A 17,799-nucleotide genomic window follows, 5' to 3' on the forward strand; every position below is an offset into this window, starting at 1 on the left:
AGATTCTAAAACCTAAAGATATTCAAGTTAATATTATATCTAGTTATTTCTAGCCAGAAACATCTTTTATCATGTTGTCTGTAGCAGCCAGTGCTACTGAAACGTCTTTGATTAGACTCCAATCTTACCCTCTCAATGGACACAATAAGCATAATGAGAAACAGAATATCAAGGCAGAGATATGGGATCCTAAAAGACAAATCCTAGAAGTCAAACAGCCACTGCCCAAAGTGAGATTGAATAATGTACTCATCGTCACACATCGGCGGGCTATAGGTTCACAGAGTAATTTGGGAATAAATCCATTATTTGCGGGATACTAAAATACTTAGTAGATTACTTTATTATACTATGGCTGTCCCCAGCAGTTTCTAAGATGGACTCCAAGTCCCCGACAGAATTTTGCTGGAACAGTATCTGGCCCTGCAGGAATTCCTCTCCAGGGTTGTGGAGCTGATTGTCTCAGGTCTGGTCGTTCCAGGCTTGGGGACAGCACGTCTGACTGTTCCAGGAATGGTTGTTCCAAGACTGGCTGCTCCAGGTCTGGTTGCTTCATTTTGGAAGGTTTCCAGAAATGTTCATCAGGTATCCTGGTGAAAGGAATAGAAGCCTGGGTATTCTGTAGTTGCTGAGCTGTTCTGAGTCACAGTCTTGCTGTTCTTTGGCCAGTTATTTTTTTCTGCCACCTCTTACATTTCATTCTCTGGTTCTAGAACCAGGTCTTAACCTGCTTATAGCTAAGGTTCAGAATGTTGGAAAGTTCTTGCATCTTCTGGAGACTGAGGTATTTCTGTCTCTGTAATCTATCATTGAGGACATATTGCTGGGTCTGAGAGAACACATTTTTGTTCGTTTCTTTGTTTTGTTTTTAAGATTTTATTCATTTATTTGAGAGAGAAGGAAAGAGAAAAAACACAAGTGGGGAGGGAGGCGCAGAGGGAGAGGGAGAAGCAGACTCCCTGCTCAGCAGGGAGCCTAACACAGGGCTCAATCCCAGGACCCCAGGATCATGACCTGAGCCAAAGGCAGATGCTTAACTGACTAAGCCACCAGGGTCCCTGAGAGAACATAGTTCTGATCTTGTGTTTCTTGTCCTGGGCCACATCTTCCTTCTTCACCATGCTCTCCTCTACAAAAGTTGGGTAGTAGTTTTACTCTGAGATTGGTGGAAAAATCAGGGCTGCCCTGAATAAGCAGATCCATGGAGGAAGGAAGAAGAGAGATAGTCCCTGAGCGGGGTGTTTCAACGAGATGACATTTGCAAGGATGCATAATTTTCTTCAGGGCCACAAATCTCAGGCATTGGAGAAGAATCCCTAGAATTGGATATTATGGGGCCAGGTGGGCATTGGGGCTGGAGCCGGCCCCACATTCATGTTGCCTTTCGAATTCTCAGTTAATCCTATCTCTCAATAAGTATTTTTTGAATTAATGATATTCCCAATAGCCCATAGTTGTCATCTTTTTCTCCTTCTCTTTAATGAGGTTTATAAGAGTATGAGTGAAGTCTAGCTGTAGACATTAGCATTTCTCCTGGTAATAATGCTTACTATTGCTATTATTCTAATTCTTATTATACGATATTGAACAATTTTTACATAACATTTCTTGAACGTTATGAAAACAAAGCATTCCTCTTAACTTTGGTTAAGCCATGTTGAAAAAAAATTAAAATAACTTGATTAGGGGATCATGAGAGGAAAACCCTTAATAATCCCTAAAATAGTTGTCTGTTATACTGTTGTATAGATGAAGAATAAATATGCAAAAACACAGCAACTTGGGTGGAAAATGAAGTTCCAACTTCTGTCTCTTTTGGTATTTAATATTGCTCAGACATATGACTAGAAACTAGAAATTTCATTGTTGATAATCATATTTAATAATGGTTCTTAATACTGACAGAATTCTTTACACTGATTAATCACCTTTCACTCATGGATTAATACCTTGGATAAGACTGGAGGACTTAACAGGTCTAGTTCCCTGAGTTTATCCAGAAGTGTCATGCTAATATTGCAATAAGAAACTAGTATGAGTAGGCTTGATGGGATAACCACTCATGAGTTTTTTGTTTTTTTTTTTCCATAATGAAGCTGAAAAAATTAAACCATTGAAGAAATGCTGAACAGAAAGAAAAGCAAGAAGAAAAAGTCACCACTATACTGTTACTCAGTGACTAATACCTCTAAAATGCGGATATATTTCCTTCTATTATTTTCTATACTTATACAGTCTATTAATACAATCTCCAGTCATAATTGTTTAAAACATCAGGATTATTGTAAACATCCAGTTTCATATTCTGCTTTTGCACTTTGATAGCATGTATTTTTCCATATCAGTATGTATTATTGGAAAACATAAGTTTTAATGGCTGTACTGTATTAGAATGTTTGGATAGATTACAAAATTATTTTTTTCAATTTCTCCACTGTTGGTCATTTCAGTTGTTCCAGGATATTTTTAAGTTTCTGTCACAAATGATGTCTCAGTGAATATCTATGTGCCCAGATTTGTGTGCACTTGTCTGATTACTTTCTTAAGTTCTACTTCTAGATGTGAAATTACCAACCACTATTTCCTTTTCAGCTTGGTAAACCTACAAAACTAAAGGAAAGATAGTGTGAGCAGGGATCTTTAGCATTGTGATTCTTTACCGGGATTGAGGTTCAGAGCATGACATAATGTAAAGAGTTGTGACCCAGAACCCTACGGAACTGGCTTCTAACCCTAGATTGACCTCCAGTCCACAGGAGGAGCAGGAGTTCTTGCTTGGCTTCATTCAGGGGAAGTGTGGGACTCTTCTGAGTTCCTCACTTTGGACCAATTTGAGCAGGGAATTTCTGAACTTGAGTGTGTATCAGAATTATCTGGCAGGGCTTGTTAAACAGAAATTTCTGGGCTTTACCCCAAGAGTGCCACATTCAGAGGTCTAACTGGAGTCTAAGTATTTGCATTTCTAACAATCCCCAGATGTTGCTGATGCTCCCGGCCTGAGGACCTCACGTTTGAAAACAACTGAACTCGAGCACCTGCTTAGAAAAGGGAGCAGGATGGTGAGGATGCGAGGGAAATGCCTTCACATACTTGAAATAAAACACAAGATGTAAGAATCAAAGCAAAACATTTATCTGGAAAAGTACAGAGAAAAGGATCACCAGATTCTCTCCCCTTTAGCCCAACCATGCTTTTGGGGACTCCTGATGATTTCTTTGCCCATAATGCTTCATCTCAGAGATGAGGTGTAATATTCTAGGCCCGATGTGATTCCATACCCCAGAAAATAGCTGAGATAAGATAGAATTGTTCAAAATTGGGGCACCTGGATGGCTTAGTTGGTTAAGCATCTGACTTTTGGTTTCCGCTCAGGTCATGACCTCAGGGTCGTGAGAACAAGCCCCATGTTGGGCTCCATGCCTCCGCGCAGAGTCTGTTTGAGATGCCCCGTCCCTCCATATGGCTAGAACAGGGGACATGTCCCCATTCACCTAGCATATGCTGTCTCCTGGTCACTGTGTGACTAAAGCTATTTAGGGGCAGCCTACTTGGTTTAGCTTGAGGGACATACCTGTTTCTCTAGCAACTAGTGGGATCTGGTAGTTGATAAAGAGCTGACCCAGCCTAAGTTACAAAACACCTAGGCCCTTCTCACTACATCTAGTTAGGCAAAGCCCAATAACACTTTAGTCACAGCATGATTCCAGCATATGTGTAACGAGAATTGTACACCTACAGTAATTAGGCTGCAGGACAGGGCAATGGCTGTTGTCTTGTCACTAAGTGAGTATGAAGCTGTGCACAGACTAATTAAAGGAAGAGGGGATGTTCAGTCAGTTTCCATACATGCAGGGGGTTACAATTAGGGTCTTTTGGGTATGACCAAAAAGGATGAATCTAGGGCTGATACATAAACATTATAAGGAAAAGACTGGAGAAATAACACTTAATAGGCACTTAACCGTATTCTGTGATTGTGGCATGTAGTTTCTCAGAGATGGAGTTGTCTAAAAATAAAGTTAGTTATCTTAAAAGATAATGGGTTACATGTTACTGGAGGCATTCAAACCAGATTCATGTTCAAGTACCACTTCTGCCAATCAGCCTTCAGTTTACTCCCATTCCCTGGATCCTAGGTTTTGAATGATCCTGAATCACTTATTTTATATTTTCTAACTTGTCTTTCTGCTTCTACTCTAGCCCTTATAATCCATTGCAGTTAGAACAATCATTTAAAAATGTGACTATAGGAGCGCCTGGTTGGCTCCATCAGTAGAGCATGCAACTCTTGATCTCAGGTTCGTGAGTTCAAGCTCCACATTGGGCATGGGGCCTACTTAAAAAAAAATTAAAAATGTGAAAAATACCATAACTCTACTTAAAACACTTCAATAACATTCAAATATACTTGGAATAAAAATTAAACGCAAGATGCTCTGCATGGCCTGGCTGATGCCCACCTCTCCACTGAGAGAATCTTCAACTCTCTTCCATGTTCACCATACGCCTGACTTTGGCCTTCTTTCTGTTTTTTTGACCAGGCCACACTCATGCCTCCCTCAGCCCCTTTGCATGCGCCATGTCTTCTCAGTGATGTTCTCCCCGAGAACAAGCCAGTTCCATTTTATCATTCCATTCTCCAGCAAAATGTTTCCTCTTCAGAGAAATTCATCCCAACCATCCTCTCTAAAATCTAAATGCCTCTACTTACAACCACCAGTTTTAAACCTATTTTTCCCACTGTGTTCTGTCCACTGCCCCTATTACCTCTTTAAATTACTTTATTTATTGGGTTACTTATTACTACCTTTTTCTTTTCTGCCACCGGAATGTGTGATCCATGACAGGAGAAGCCTTGCCTATTTTATTCACAACAGCATCCCTAGCACCTAAAGTACTGTCTGGATGGAAAAAGGGGCAGGGGAGAAGGAAGGGAGGGTGGGAAGACGGGAAGAAGATACAAAAAGGAGTTAAAAGATTTCTTTCAGCATTTCGGTAGCTAGGACATGTTTTACCAACTACTGTACGTTTGAGTTTTTTAAAGGTTTTGTGTGGATTTTAAAGACCAATAAATTTATATGTAATCAAATTCAGATCCCTTCTCTTCCAGCCAAATTGTTTTCTTCAATCACTCTGTTATAGAGATGGAGAAAATTGTAAGTTGGTGATGTTGACTTGACCAAGGTCATGTGGCAGAGCTGAGACAGGTTCTTTCCACTGCATCACCCTGGAATTTCTTAAACACTCCAACCAGACTTACACCTTTTCTCTAAAGAAAGCAAGAGAGACTTCAGAGTCCTTATTTTTAAACATGCATTAAATGGAAACCTTTGGAAGAGCAGGTGGTGGTAATGTTATGAATCTGGCTCAGCAAGGGAACACTGAGGTCATGATATTTTTCACATTTAGTAACTTCAAAAATATAGGGATGATGTAAACTTCCAAAGACTTGTTGCCAACCTAGTGATACTGGAAACTTTGGGCAGGAGTTTGTATCATTGGTCAGGGCAAAAACATGTGTAGCCAATGAGCTCTCTCCAGTCAAGAGAGATGCTCTGGTAATGCTTTCAGATGGCTGTCTTGGATTCACATCCTGCCTACAGTAACACTAGCAAGGCTGCTTAAGTTTCCCATTAGATACAAGACAAAAATATCCTATGATGTGAAGAAGTTGTTAAGACCAAATAGTACCTACTTCATGGAGTTGAAAGATTTAATGAGTGAACACATTTAATAATGTGCTTCACACATACTCTGGCACTTAGTAAGTACTAGTTAAATGTCACTTTTTAAAATGAGAAAAATAAACAGATTGAAATGAGAGTGAATTTGAATGTTTGATTTTCTGAGGGTCACTCATAATTCAGCCTATTTTGAATTCTGTTTCAAGTAACTCATCCTCAGTGGAAGAACCACAAGATCATAGGTCAGAAGTTAAAGCGACACTCATAGTGATCACCTGGTTACAAATGAGGTAACTGAAACAAAATACCACCACCACCAACAGGGACAGAGACTCAATCCAGGGCAGTGAAAGACTGCAATTCAAACCCAGATCAATTTTTCCCCAATCCATTGTTTTCTTCTCTGCCCCAGAGAGCAATGTTTATTGCACTTTGCATCTGGCCCAATTTTATTTATTTATTTTTTTAAGATTTATTTGTTTATTTTAGAGAGAGAGAGTGAGAACGTGTATGCATGTGCGTAAGTTGGTGGAGGAGTAGAGGGAGAGGGAGACAAGCAAACTCCCCGCTGGTAGTCCAAGGATGTGGGGCTCTCCATCCCAGGACCCTGAGATCATGACCTGAGCTGAAATCCAGAGTCCGGTACTTAACCAACTGAGCCACCCAGGTGCCTCTGGCCCATTTTTAAAACTTCCTTCTACATTAAATACTCCTAGGTATAGATATATAGCTATAAGGTTAAGATATATAGCTCCACCTTTAAACCAGAGGCCCCCAGGAGGTTTGTATTCATTCTACCTAACCTACTGGAAGATCTCATGACCACACTCTAAATATTTCATCACATAGGGGATCAAAAACAGCAGATCCTATCCAAAGACACTTCCAGACCTAAAATCCTGTGATTCTTATTACTTATGATGATTCTAAACCTGTTATTCTTGAATGGTTCCCAAATATACTGTTTAAGATGGAAAGGAAATAGGTAAAATGGTTATATCCAAATTGATCGTTTAAATTATTTTGCCTGACTTTACTCCAGCAATGTGCCCTTGTAGGTTTTTATATCTTATGATATAAATCAACTAATTTTTACTATTAATTTACATAGAAACTACAAGGTATTTTAGCTCCATTTGATTGACCTTCAGCTAGCATTTAAGCTTTAAAAGGAAAGTTAAACAATTCACTTCATTTCTGTGCAGATGGAGGTAGACAGAGTTAATGCTCACCCTGTAGCTATTGGTGATGTCTGCCTGCATTCTCCGCAATTTCTCAAATCAAGGATGTAAAAAGAGTGCAATAGGCAAAGAGTGAAAATCCTGGGTTTGAATCCTGGCTCTAGTGTTTTGCACACCCTCCGATTCTGAGATAGGTCACTTCCTGTTTCTGAGTTCAGTGTCTTCATCTGTAAAATGAGGGTGGAATCTACTAGATGATTCAACCCCCCTCTCCCAATAAGTCAAGGATCTGTTGATAAACACCAAAAGGTTTAGGAGATGGCACAATTAAATTCCTTCTACACTCCCACGTGCTGAGGAATGACTTAGCAGCAGAAAATAGCCATGTTCCTCTCAATGTGGGTTTAGCTTCTTCCAACTCCAAGCAGCTGGACGAGTAAGCAGATGTATTTGTGCTACTGCAGAAGAAAATACCAAGCAGCCTGTACTCCTCAGTGTTTCACTGAGAGCTAATTTAGCATTCACTCCCACACATACTAGTAGTCCCCAGACCCTGCCAATTTGGTATATGCTTGTGCATTACATTTCTTGTGGGGGTCCACTCCTTCCCTCTAGTACACAAATAATGAGAGTTCAAATCCTCAGTCTCTCCAAACTGAGTCACTACAATAGCTTTCCAGTCTATGCTTAGCTTCCCTCTTCCTCTGTCTATTCTCATCCTTGTCCCAAGTTGACCTCTCTAGAACAAAAATCTGACCACAGCCAAGACCTGCTTAAAAAGTCTATGGCTCCTATCAAAAGGAATGAGATCTTGCCATTTGCAACAACGTGGATGGAACTGGAGGGTGTTATGCTCAGTGAAATAAGTCAATCAGAGAAAGACATGTATCATATGACCTCACTGATATGAGGAATTCTTAATCTCAGGAAACAAAACGGAGGGTTGCCGGAGTGGTGGGGGGTGGGAGGGATGGGGTGGCTGGGTGATGGACATTGGGGAGGGTATGTGCTATGGTGAGCGCTGTGAATTGTGCAAGACTGTTGAATCACAGATCTGTACCTCTGAAACAAATAATGCAATATATGTTAAGAAAAAAAAAGAAGAAGATAGCAGGAAGGGAAGAATGAAGGGGGGGAAATCGGAGGGGGAGATGAACCATGAGAGACGATGGACTCTGAAAAACAAACTGAGGGTTCTAGAGGGGAGGGGGGTGGGAGGATGGGTTAGCCTGGTGATGGGTATTAAAGAGGGCACGTTCTGCATGGAGCACTGGGTGTTATGCACAAACAATGAATCAGGGAACACTACATCAAAAACTAATGATGTAATGTATGGTGATTAACATAACAATAAAAAAATTTAAAGAAAAAAGAACTTAATTCATGGAAACCTAATGAGAACAACAACAACAAAAAAAGACTATGGCTCCTGATTGCCCTCAGAGTAAAATCTAAACTACTTAGCTTTACTTTCACGTGATTTGGTCCCAACCTATCTTTTCGATCTCAGTTCCCTCTCCGTTCTTACCCAGACACTCTATGTTCTACCCCAAGGAAATGTTTTCCTCTTGAATAACATCAGACTATATTTACTGAACATGTTCAAGGTGCCAGGTGCTTTTACATACATTATTTCATTTAATCAAAGAATATACTTCAAGACAGGTATTAGTATCTCAGTTTTCAAGAGAGATTGACTAACTTGCCCAAGGTTCCTCAGTTTTCGGAGGGGTGAGCAGGGCTCAGACACAGGTCTGTCTCTGTGCTTTTTCTACTTGCCCATGCTCTCTTCCCAAGACACTCTGCACTTTAACATCTTTGCACATGCTCTTTCCTCATTCTAGAATGTTCTTCCCATTTCCCCACTTATTGCTTAGACCCATCTAAAATGTCATATTCTCTGTGAATATTTTTTGTTTTCTTCTAATGGAATAAACATTCTCTGTGCTCCAGTACTTTGCTTATAGACACACATAGTATTATAAATTATAATAGAGATATTTTTGTGCATAGCTTAAAGTCCTGTGAAAATGTAGGCTTCTGGAGGGCAAGGGCCATGTTAACTCCACACCTGGTATTTAGTACAATGCCTAGAAGATAGGAGATATTCATTAAATGTCCTTTGGAATGAATGTTCTATTTTATCTTTATTATGCTCACGTCTAAATTTAGATCTGAGAGACATGTAGCAAAATCAATCACCAAATACTACCCAATACTAGGGGTTGGCACAGAAAGAAAGCTTACAAAAGAGCAGAGCTTATACTTCAAAAATAACTAATTTGTACTCAGAAACGTTGTACTATCCGTGATAAAACTGATTACTCCTAAAATAAACTACAACCATTTTGTTGTAAAAAGTGAAAAAAAAAGAAACATCTCTACTGATACCGTGGTTAAAAATAGCTATTTTATCTAAATTGCTCAAGCATTAGTTGTCTTCCACTCTTGGAGCAAAATAGACCCACAGTCTTTCTGTGAGGATAGGTAGTGATGTTTTCTTGCAAGAACTCATCCAGGCAGAGGGTTGGGTGCATTCCATAGTAAGCACCACATTTTTAGTGTATTACAACAATAATAACAATTACAAAGACACAAGGATATGGCCCAGTCTAAGGCTTTTGTGGAAAGTATTCTTGCATTCACACAGCAAGACTTTCCAGATTTAGTCAGGCATGCCTATTTGCCCACCGAGGGAAGAAAACGTCTCAGCAATTTAACATGCCAAGTGGATATCATTTGTACGGAAACTGCCAGCTATTTTAGAGAAGGTAAATAAAGGCAAATCAATGCCAGCAAACTGTGTTTCACGACTTTGAGATGGCGTTAATGAAAGAGAAAGCTTTCTTTTGGTAGCATTTGTCACATACACAGAGGCCCACAGGCCTCTCACTTCCCCTCCACAATGTTGCTGCTCTCTAGGCCCTCCCACCTCTGTCCGAGCAAGGAGGGTACAACAGTGACCATGATGTTACTGCCTCTTCTCTCTCACTTTGGGGCCAAAAGAATATTCCAAAACATGGGTCATATCATGTCACAAGTTTTCATATGAATCTAAAATAATTTACCCTCACTGCCTAGAATAATGAAATGAGGCTTTTAAGGCCTACCTCACTTCAAGCTGGAACACCCTCCCCTATCCCATGAAACTCCTACAATACTATATTCTTCAAGGCACAGCTCAATTATCACTTTCCCAAAGAAGCATCTTAGTTTCAATTCAGATGAAGGCTTTTTCTGAATAGCCCGATCTATTTATGTTGTTGTTGTTGTTGTTTCTGAGCTTTGTATTGCATTCCCTGGTTATAAAAGCCCCAAGGTCAGAAACCACATCTTTTTTTTTTTTTTTTTTAAGATTTTATTTATTTATTTGACAGGGAGACAGTGAGAGAGGAACACAAGCAGGGGCAGAGGCAGAGGGAGAAGCAGGCTTCCCGCTGAGCAGGGAGCCCAATGCAGGGCTCGATCCCAGAGTCCTGGGATCATGACCTGAGCTGAAGGCACACGCTTAACGACTGAGCCACCCAGGCGCTCCTCAGAAACCACATCTTAATGACTGAACAAATGAGTTTTTTTGCCGTTAAACATAAGAAAGGTATGACTGCATGACTGCCTTTTCCTCATAGAAAAATTCCTGATCTCAAAGTGTAATCTCAATAAAGAAGATTCAAGTCAGGTTGTGGGGAAATATCATGAAGCCACAAACATTAAGAGATAAGAAATCACATCATAACAATGGACCACTTTCATGGTTCCAAATGTGCTTTCAGAATCCTGCTGGTTCTTGGTGTCCTATCCGAAACTAGCGTTATAAATTCAGTAAGCTAGGCTTGTAAAGATTTTTTTAAAGGTTATGAAGAAAAGATGAACTTCTTGGATTGTAAAATCATTAAAAGTGGTTGCTGGTAAGTGTTTTTCAGAATGGTACTTCTCTTCCTGTCTCTCAGAGTCTTTTGGAAGCACAGCATCCTCACTGTTTCATGTTACAGTTGAAGAAACAGGTGCAGAGAGATTAGCTCACCCAAGTCCATGGGGCAGTAAGTGGTGGAGAAACAATATGAAAGCAGGAGTTTGATGGAGTTTGACCCTGGACTCATGTTACGATGCCTTGTCTGAACTACTCTTTCTGCTGCCTCTCTCTTGAAACAAGACTATTCATCTGTTTTCTTTGTTCCTCATGGAAGTAATCTAAGAAAAAAGCTTAAGACCTTTCCCCAAACTTAAAGCCTGTTCAAGAGCCTATAACTCTGGAATGTATTCTTGGGATTTTAAGATGTATCTTTCATATATGTGAGATCTGACTTATCTAAGATGTATTTTAGTCTAAAATATTTTTAAGTTGAAATAGCAACATCCTAATTTTGTAAAAGCTCATTATATTTATTTAATCTCCAAGATGAATTGCATATTTATGGATTATTTAAAAATCAAATCACTGATATGGAGTGAAGTAAGGGAAGCCAGGAATTAAGGCTGACTGAGAATGTTCCCCATGACAGTTGTCAATGGAGCTGGAACAAGGATCCACACAGTCCAGGACTGAAGCCCAAAAGTTGTTCGTTTCAAAGAGCAAGTGTTACCAACTTTATTTATTTATTGTCTATTGTTTTTCTGTTTCCCAATCCATTGGTAATTGATTTTATCTTCCTTTAATCCTTTCTGCTACTTTTTTCAAGTTCATTTTATTGGTATCTTTCTAACTTCTTATCTTTTATGCTTGGTGACTTTCTTTCTTGATTGGTAATGAGAACATTAAGAAATAGTCTACTTTGAGTATAGTTTTGTCTCCGAATCCTAAATAAATTATTATAGTTACTGTCAGGTATGAATAGGTGATGGTAGAGCTATATGATGTTATGCAACACTTAAAACACTTCTAAATGATTTTTATCACAAGCAAAAAAAGTTATAAAGCATATTATACCGTAACATACCAATTTTTAATGCCCTTTTATGCTTAAAATATACTTCAAGAGTATTCACTGGTGTTATCTCTAAATGGTGATATTATAGTTCCATTTTGTTTTCTTCCTTATGCCTCTATATTTTCATTTTTAACATGATTGACAGTTATAATCACTTAAAATTTTTCTATTCAATTTTCTGTCATATTTCTAAGATGATTAAGGTAATAATGAACACAGGGGCACATGGGTAGCTCAGTTGGTTAATTGTCACTCTTGGTCTTGGTTCAGGGCATGATCTTGGGGTCATGGGATCAAGCCCTGCATCAGGCTCCATGCTCAGCACAGAGTCTGCTTGAGATTCTGTCTCTTCTTCTCCCTCTGCCTCTCCCCAATCCCCGTGTTCTAAATAAATAAGTAAATAAAGAAATAAAATCTTTCAATAACATGAAGATAATAATGAACATATATGGAAAATGTTTACGACGTCAAATTTTTAAAAAATACTTGAGGGCGCCTGGGTGGCTCAGATAGTTAAGCGTCTGCCTTCGGCTCAGGTCATGATCCCAGGGTCCTGGGATCGAGTCCCGCATCGGGCTCCCTGCTCCTTGGGAGCCTGCTTCTCCCTCTGCTTCTCTCTCTCTCTCTCCCTCTCTCTCTCTCCCTCTGTCTCTCATGAATAAATAAATAAAATCTTAAAAAAAATACTTGAATGTGTGTTATAATCTTAACCCTGGAAAATTTAATTACATAGATAACACATTAGAAGGAAATAGACACAAATATGAACTACTATGTTCTTAATTGCGAAGTCATCAATTCACTTTGTTTTCTTCTGTATTTTTGTAACTTTCTGCAATGAGATAAAATATATTGTATAAGAAGAAAACAAGTAGATGTTAGTCATTATAAAAGTTTACCCCAGAAAGCTTTGGAGTTTTTTGCTCATTTTTTTTTGGTACATGCCCACCTGACCCCTAGGCTGTTCGAAGAGCATTCCAGCTGCTCTTCTGGCTTCTTTCCTTGTCTGTCTCTCATTCTCTTCTCCATACTGCTGATAGGATCTTGAGAATCCCTATTATTTTCTAATCACAGGGCTCCCCTGATGGGAACACTTCAAAGACTTTTGACCACCTCTGAGATTGAATTTGAAATTTTTGACATCAGCCACCAAGCTCTCCATTTCTAGACTCTGAGCATAGGTCTATGCTTATACTCACTTGTTCTCTCAACAAATTCTATATTCAGGTCAAAATGAACACTGAATTCAACTCTCTGCTTGCAAGGGCTTGAGTCCTTGCGAAAATAATCCCATTTTTTATTTTATTTTATTTTATTTTTATTTTTTGAAGATTTTATTCATTTGAGAGAGAGCACAGGCAGGGAGAGTGGCAGGCAGAGGGAGAAGCAGGCTCCCCGCTGAGCAGGGAGCCCGATGCGGGGCTCCACCCCAGGACCCTGGGCTCATGATCTGAGCTGAGGGCAGACGCTTAACCGACTGAGCCACCCAAGCGCCCTCCCATTTTTTAATAACACCATTCCCCATTCATATCAAAATGTAATAAAAATTTCCTAGACCCTTCTTGATTGCCTCTGCTGGAATAAACAACTTTCTTACATATTTTCTTGGCCCTTATATCATACTGCCTTCGATTATAGTCATTATTGTTAATGTATCTGTTATGTATCCAAATAAATTATCTTGAATTCAGTACCTGTATATTTCCTTATTAGTACTCTTTGAAGTTCTGCATCTTATCCAGCTGTATAGAGTCACTATCACCATTATATGGTGAAGGCTTGCATACAATAGATGTTTAGCAAGAGAAGATTGGAAGGAATTATTAAAGAACCATTTTCTTGTTTAAGTCATAATGTTCTGATACACCAAAAATCTGGGTTGTTAATTTTGTTTTCGAATCAGCAAACAGTTGCAAATTTGAACTTTCAAACACCAGAATTGTACAATACTCCTTTTCCTGCTAGAGGGCTATGAGGAATTGAGTCCATTCCATGAATCCAAAACTGATAGAAGACATCTCTAAGTCAGAAGTATGGGTGACCACAGGGGTGAGAGTTGATTGTGTGTTTGGGGGAAGGATGCACCAGGGAGGATGTCCAGTGAGACACCCTGAGCAAGTCAGCATTATAAGGACAGAGCTGAGTGATAGAGACTACAGAGCAATAAGTGGTATAAGACTGGTAAGTCAAAAGTCCAATCCTCAGCAAATATATGAGAGAAGTATTTTTGCCTATGGCTGCCTTTCATTCACATGTTCCCATGGCATGATGCATAGGGGAGTTGGTAGCACTTGTAGGACCGGTAACAATGTGGTTCCTTTGCACTTATTTTCCCCTTCCTTGCATATTAATAATCAGACACATGTAGCTCTCTCTAAAGTGAAATTGTTTTCAATACTTAATGAGCCTTTCCAGTAGAATTAAAGCTGGTCTGTTCCTCGGATTCAGAAATGTCTTGTAAAATCTTAAAATCTTGGTGTTGGGCACAAGAAATAAATTACAAGGGCATTTGGTTCAAAATATCAGACACGAGAATAGAAGGGGGTGGCTGAGAAGCATACTTCCTCAAGCATGGTCCTCCTCACCTGTCCCACAGGCAGTGTCTGACTCTGCAAACAGAAATGGAAGGAACAGATTTTTCTAAAACTCTTAAAGACACTGTGGAACTTCCTTAGAGCCCATCTCAAAGAAATGGTAAGAGAGAGAGTCTCTGTACCTCTGCATAGAATTTAGTACAAGAAGATTGCAGACCCCTGGAGCCCCTTGAGACCTCAGCTTCCCCCCTTACATCACACTCCTCTCTCTGACCTCACTGGATCCCTCCTAGGGAGCAAGAATTATTAATCTAATTGACTAGAACCCAAGAGGGTCACTGTGAGAAACAAGATTGTCTTAAAGTTAGATTCCATGACCCACTTTTTTTTTTTTTTTACTCTGGGTGTCCCTTTAGGAAGCTGACCATGGTCTGTGCTTTGTCCTAGCCTCTATGCAAAGGATGAGTGGATGCTGGGGCTGCTTCTCCTAAGCCTTAGGCCTACGTTGTGCTCTCCTTTGTGGGCTTTCCCAGACATTAATAATATCAGCACTTTCTTTCCCGCTTGGCTGCTGATCCTTTGGTGAATATGTTCTTTGGCTAGGAACTCCGGAGAAGAGGAAGGATGAATGGTAGCATTTGGGCAACGAACCAACCACACCCTAAGCCACACCCAGAATGCATCATCGTGCCTTTTTATAGGATTTTGGAATGATTAAATAAGAGAATGCATGTAAAATGCTAAACACAGTCCCTGGCATATAGTACCCACTCAATAAATGTTAATTATTGTTAATAATACACACAGATCCTAAATATTTGCCATCGGCTATTCATACCTGATCAGATAGCTCCCAAGTTTTGGGAAAAGTGCTTTAAGGCTGAACACCTGAACATCTGACTGATAGAAACTGGAACAAAATAGGTTGTCTCAGCTTACTGTGAATTTTCTTCCTATGGTTTAATAAAGAATAAGAATTTCCTTTGAGGCATACCACTTTCTTTTCTAGGAGAGTTCACTCTGTGGAATGTTCTGGTTATGCACATAAGTACCTCTACTTTGGCCTTTGGGTAGCCAGTGCCAGTGAAAGGATACAAATGCAAATTCCTCAGACCTGCCTTGACAGATTCTGCCTAATGAATCATTAAAGTAGGGAGTGAGCTATATCTTCTCAGATTTTTCCTTTCTATATTAAAATATCCTTTTAGATTTTTTCTTGCAGGACTCAAGGCCAGAGTTGGGAGTAAGAGACTGATACTCAAGGAAAGGATCTGGTAGAAGTAACTCTGAAGAGTAGACCCATGTAGCATGTTGGGAGGCCAGAGGCTAAAGAGGCACACAGGCCGCCCCAGCCCCCTTGTGATGCAATTTAGTAGGTAGGCTGCAGGAAGCATTGCTGTCTAATAGCCAATATTTAGTTTTCCCCTTCTGGCTTGGCAATTCCCTTTTGCTATCTTCATGTTTTTGATAGATGTTTTTAAGCCTCATGCTCAATGCTTAGGGAGTGGCAGAAGAGGCACGTTCATGCTTAGGGAAATCAGTAAGAAGTAGGGATAAGCAGCCCACCAAAGAGGCTGTGAGACTGCAGAGAGTGAACCAAAGACCTGGTGATGGCTGCAGTCTGGATAATAGAAAATAGAAGCTTTTCTGAAGAATGTTCAGAGGTACTTCTAGAGGGGGAGACTCATCCAGCAGCATAGATTGGGGCATCCTTTATTATCTTCAGCTATAACTGAATAGGACGATTTGAAAGGATAGAGAGCTTGTGCAATACAGTAGAAACCCAGAACTGAGTAGCACAGACCATCCTTTGGAGAAGGATCCTGTCCCTGCATCTTACTCTTTCTGACTCTGAATGTGTCTTCTTCGGGCCAAGGTATATTACCTTTAGATACCTTTTGACTCTCAATACCATCGACTACATTATTTTATATTCAGTCAATCATCCAATCGAGCATTTGTGTTTGCCATGTTCAGGCACCAAAAAATACATGAATAAGACATGGTCCCTGAACTCAAGGGTCTATGGGAGAGAGAGAGAATTGCATAAATGGGTGATTTACATGCATCGTAAATGTGCATGCAGGGTGCTGTCAGAGCATAAAGAGGAGAGGGGGGCAATCCCGGACTGAGGCTGTTGGTTATAGCTTCCTGAAGATGACGTTCAAACTGACTCTTGAAGCTACCTCAGATTGTCCATTTGAATCATGCACTCCCTTCCCTCAATTTCATGAAATATGGTAAGTACAGGAGAGAGCTCTTCTTGATCATAGACTTTCTGGAATCCAAATTAGAGAAGAACAGATTGCTAAGCAGTAGGAGCCATAGAATTACATCTGTGGAATTGAGAGCCAGCATAGTGATAGTCAATGGGCTGGTTTTCAGTTGACTTGAGTTCTAATCCTGATTGCCACTTACTTTACCATGTGACTTGGGGCAATTCGGGAGACACTTGGAACCTCATTTCCTTCACCAGTGAAAAGGAAGTAATACCCTTGCTTGGCTCCCCCAGAGGGCTGTCATGAGAAACAGATGAAGTACCGGGGATGAAATTGCCTCACAAGACACATGGGAGCTTCCTCATTGGTGAGGAATATATTCTGAAGAGTCTGGCTCTCCTTTAAAGGAACTAGGAGAGTGGCTGGTGTGGGGAGGGACCCTTGCAGAGCAGCAGGCAGTGTTTTACTGGAATGAGAGTTCCCATCAATCACCTAAACCAGTGGGAGATTGCAGTCCCAGGATGGGGATAAGAGAGAAAGGGAATTTCCTCCAAGCTGCTCCACAGACCTATATGCCATCAGCCAGCGTGATGTGGAAAACAGGGACAGCAGTGGGTGAAAGACAAGAAGGAAGGACAGTGTCAGCAAAAGTCAGGGTGTCGCACATCAGTCACCATGACAGCTGCTGGGGCTCAGAGGGCTGCAGAGCCTGATGAGGACGGCCACTGGATTGGATTCGGACACATTCCCGAGGCTTTGCATCACACACCCAGGATGGTGGTCTTTGCTCATCTCGGCTCATCCTCCTACTCAGCCTCTCCAAAAGTGTGCTTTCCAGGCTGCCGTATCTGCTTTCCTCCCAGAAAGGATTACTCATCTGCACTCTCGCAGCCTTGCCATCAACACCAGGGAGAGAGCTTCTGCCTCCCCGCTGGGCCAGAGGCCCTCTGGACCACGGGTTATGAAACACAGGAGCTCTACACGCAGATTCCCTGGAAAGTGGACAGGCCTTGTCCAGCATGTGCCTCACATCCCAGTGTACCTAACACTCCACACCTCCTTTGTACATATTTGGAGAAGCAGAAAAGCATGCTACAAAGGGGGCTGGATTGTGAGCCACTTACTTCATATCACCTGAAGGGGAACAGATAGTAACTTAGAACTACTAGTTGCTGGGTGGTGTGCTAGGATTGCTCCCAGATTTTTACAGTTTACCTCAGAGCTATTTTTAAGATGGATATTTTTAATACTACACT

General features: G+C 40.5%; 1 pseudogene; it reads right to left on the reverse strand.

The window, feature by feature from the left end:
• Positions 1–336: 336 nt before the first annotated feature.
• LOC112819625 (homeobox protein NANOG pseudogene) lies at positions 337–17,564 on the reverse strand (annotated as a pseudogene).
• Positions 17,565–17,799: the final 235 nt, after the last annotated feature.

Source organism: Callorhinus ursinus, unplaced genomic scaffold (genome assembly GCF_003265705.2).
Source record: "Callorhinus ursinus isolate GAN/ISIS: 27379988/994484 unplaced genomic scaffold, GSC_fseal_2.0 scaffold1, whole genome shotgun sequence".
Classification (NCBI taxonomy): Eukaryota; Metazoa; Chordata; class Mammalia; order Carnivora; family Otariidae; genus Callorhinus; species Callorhinus ursinus.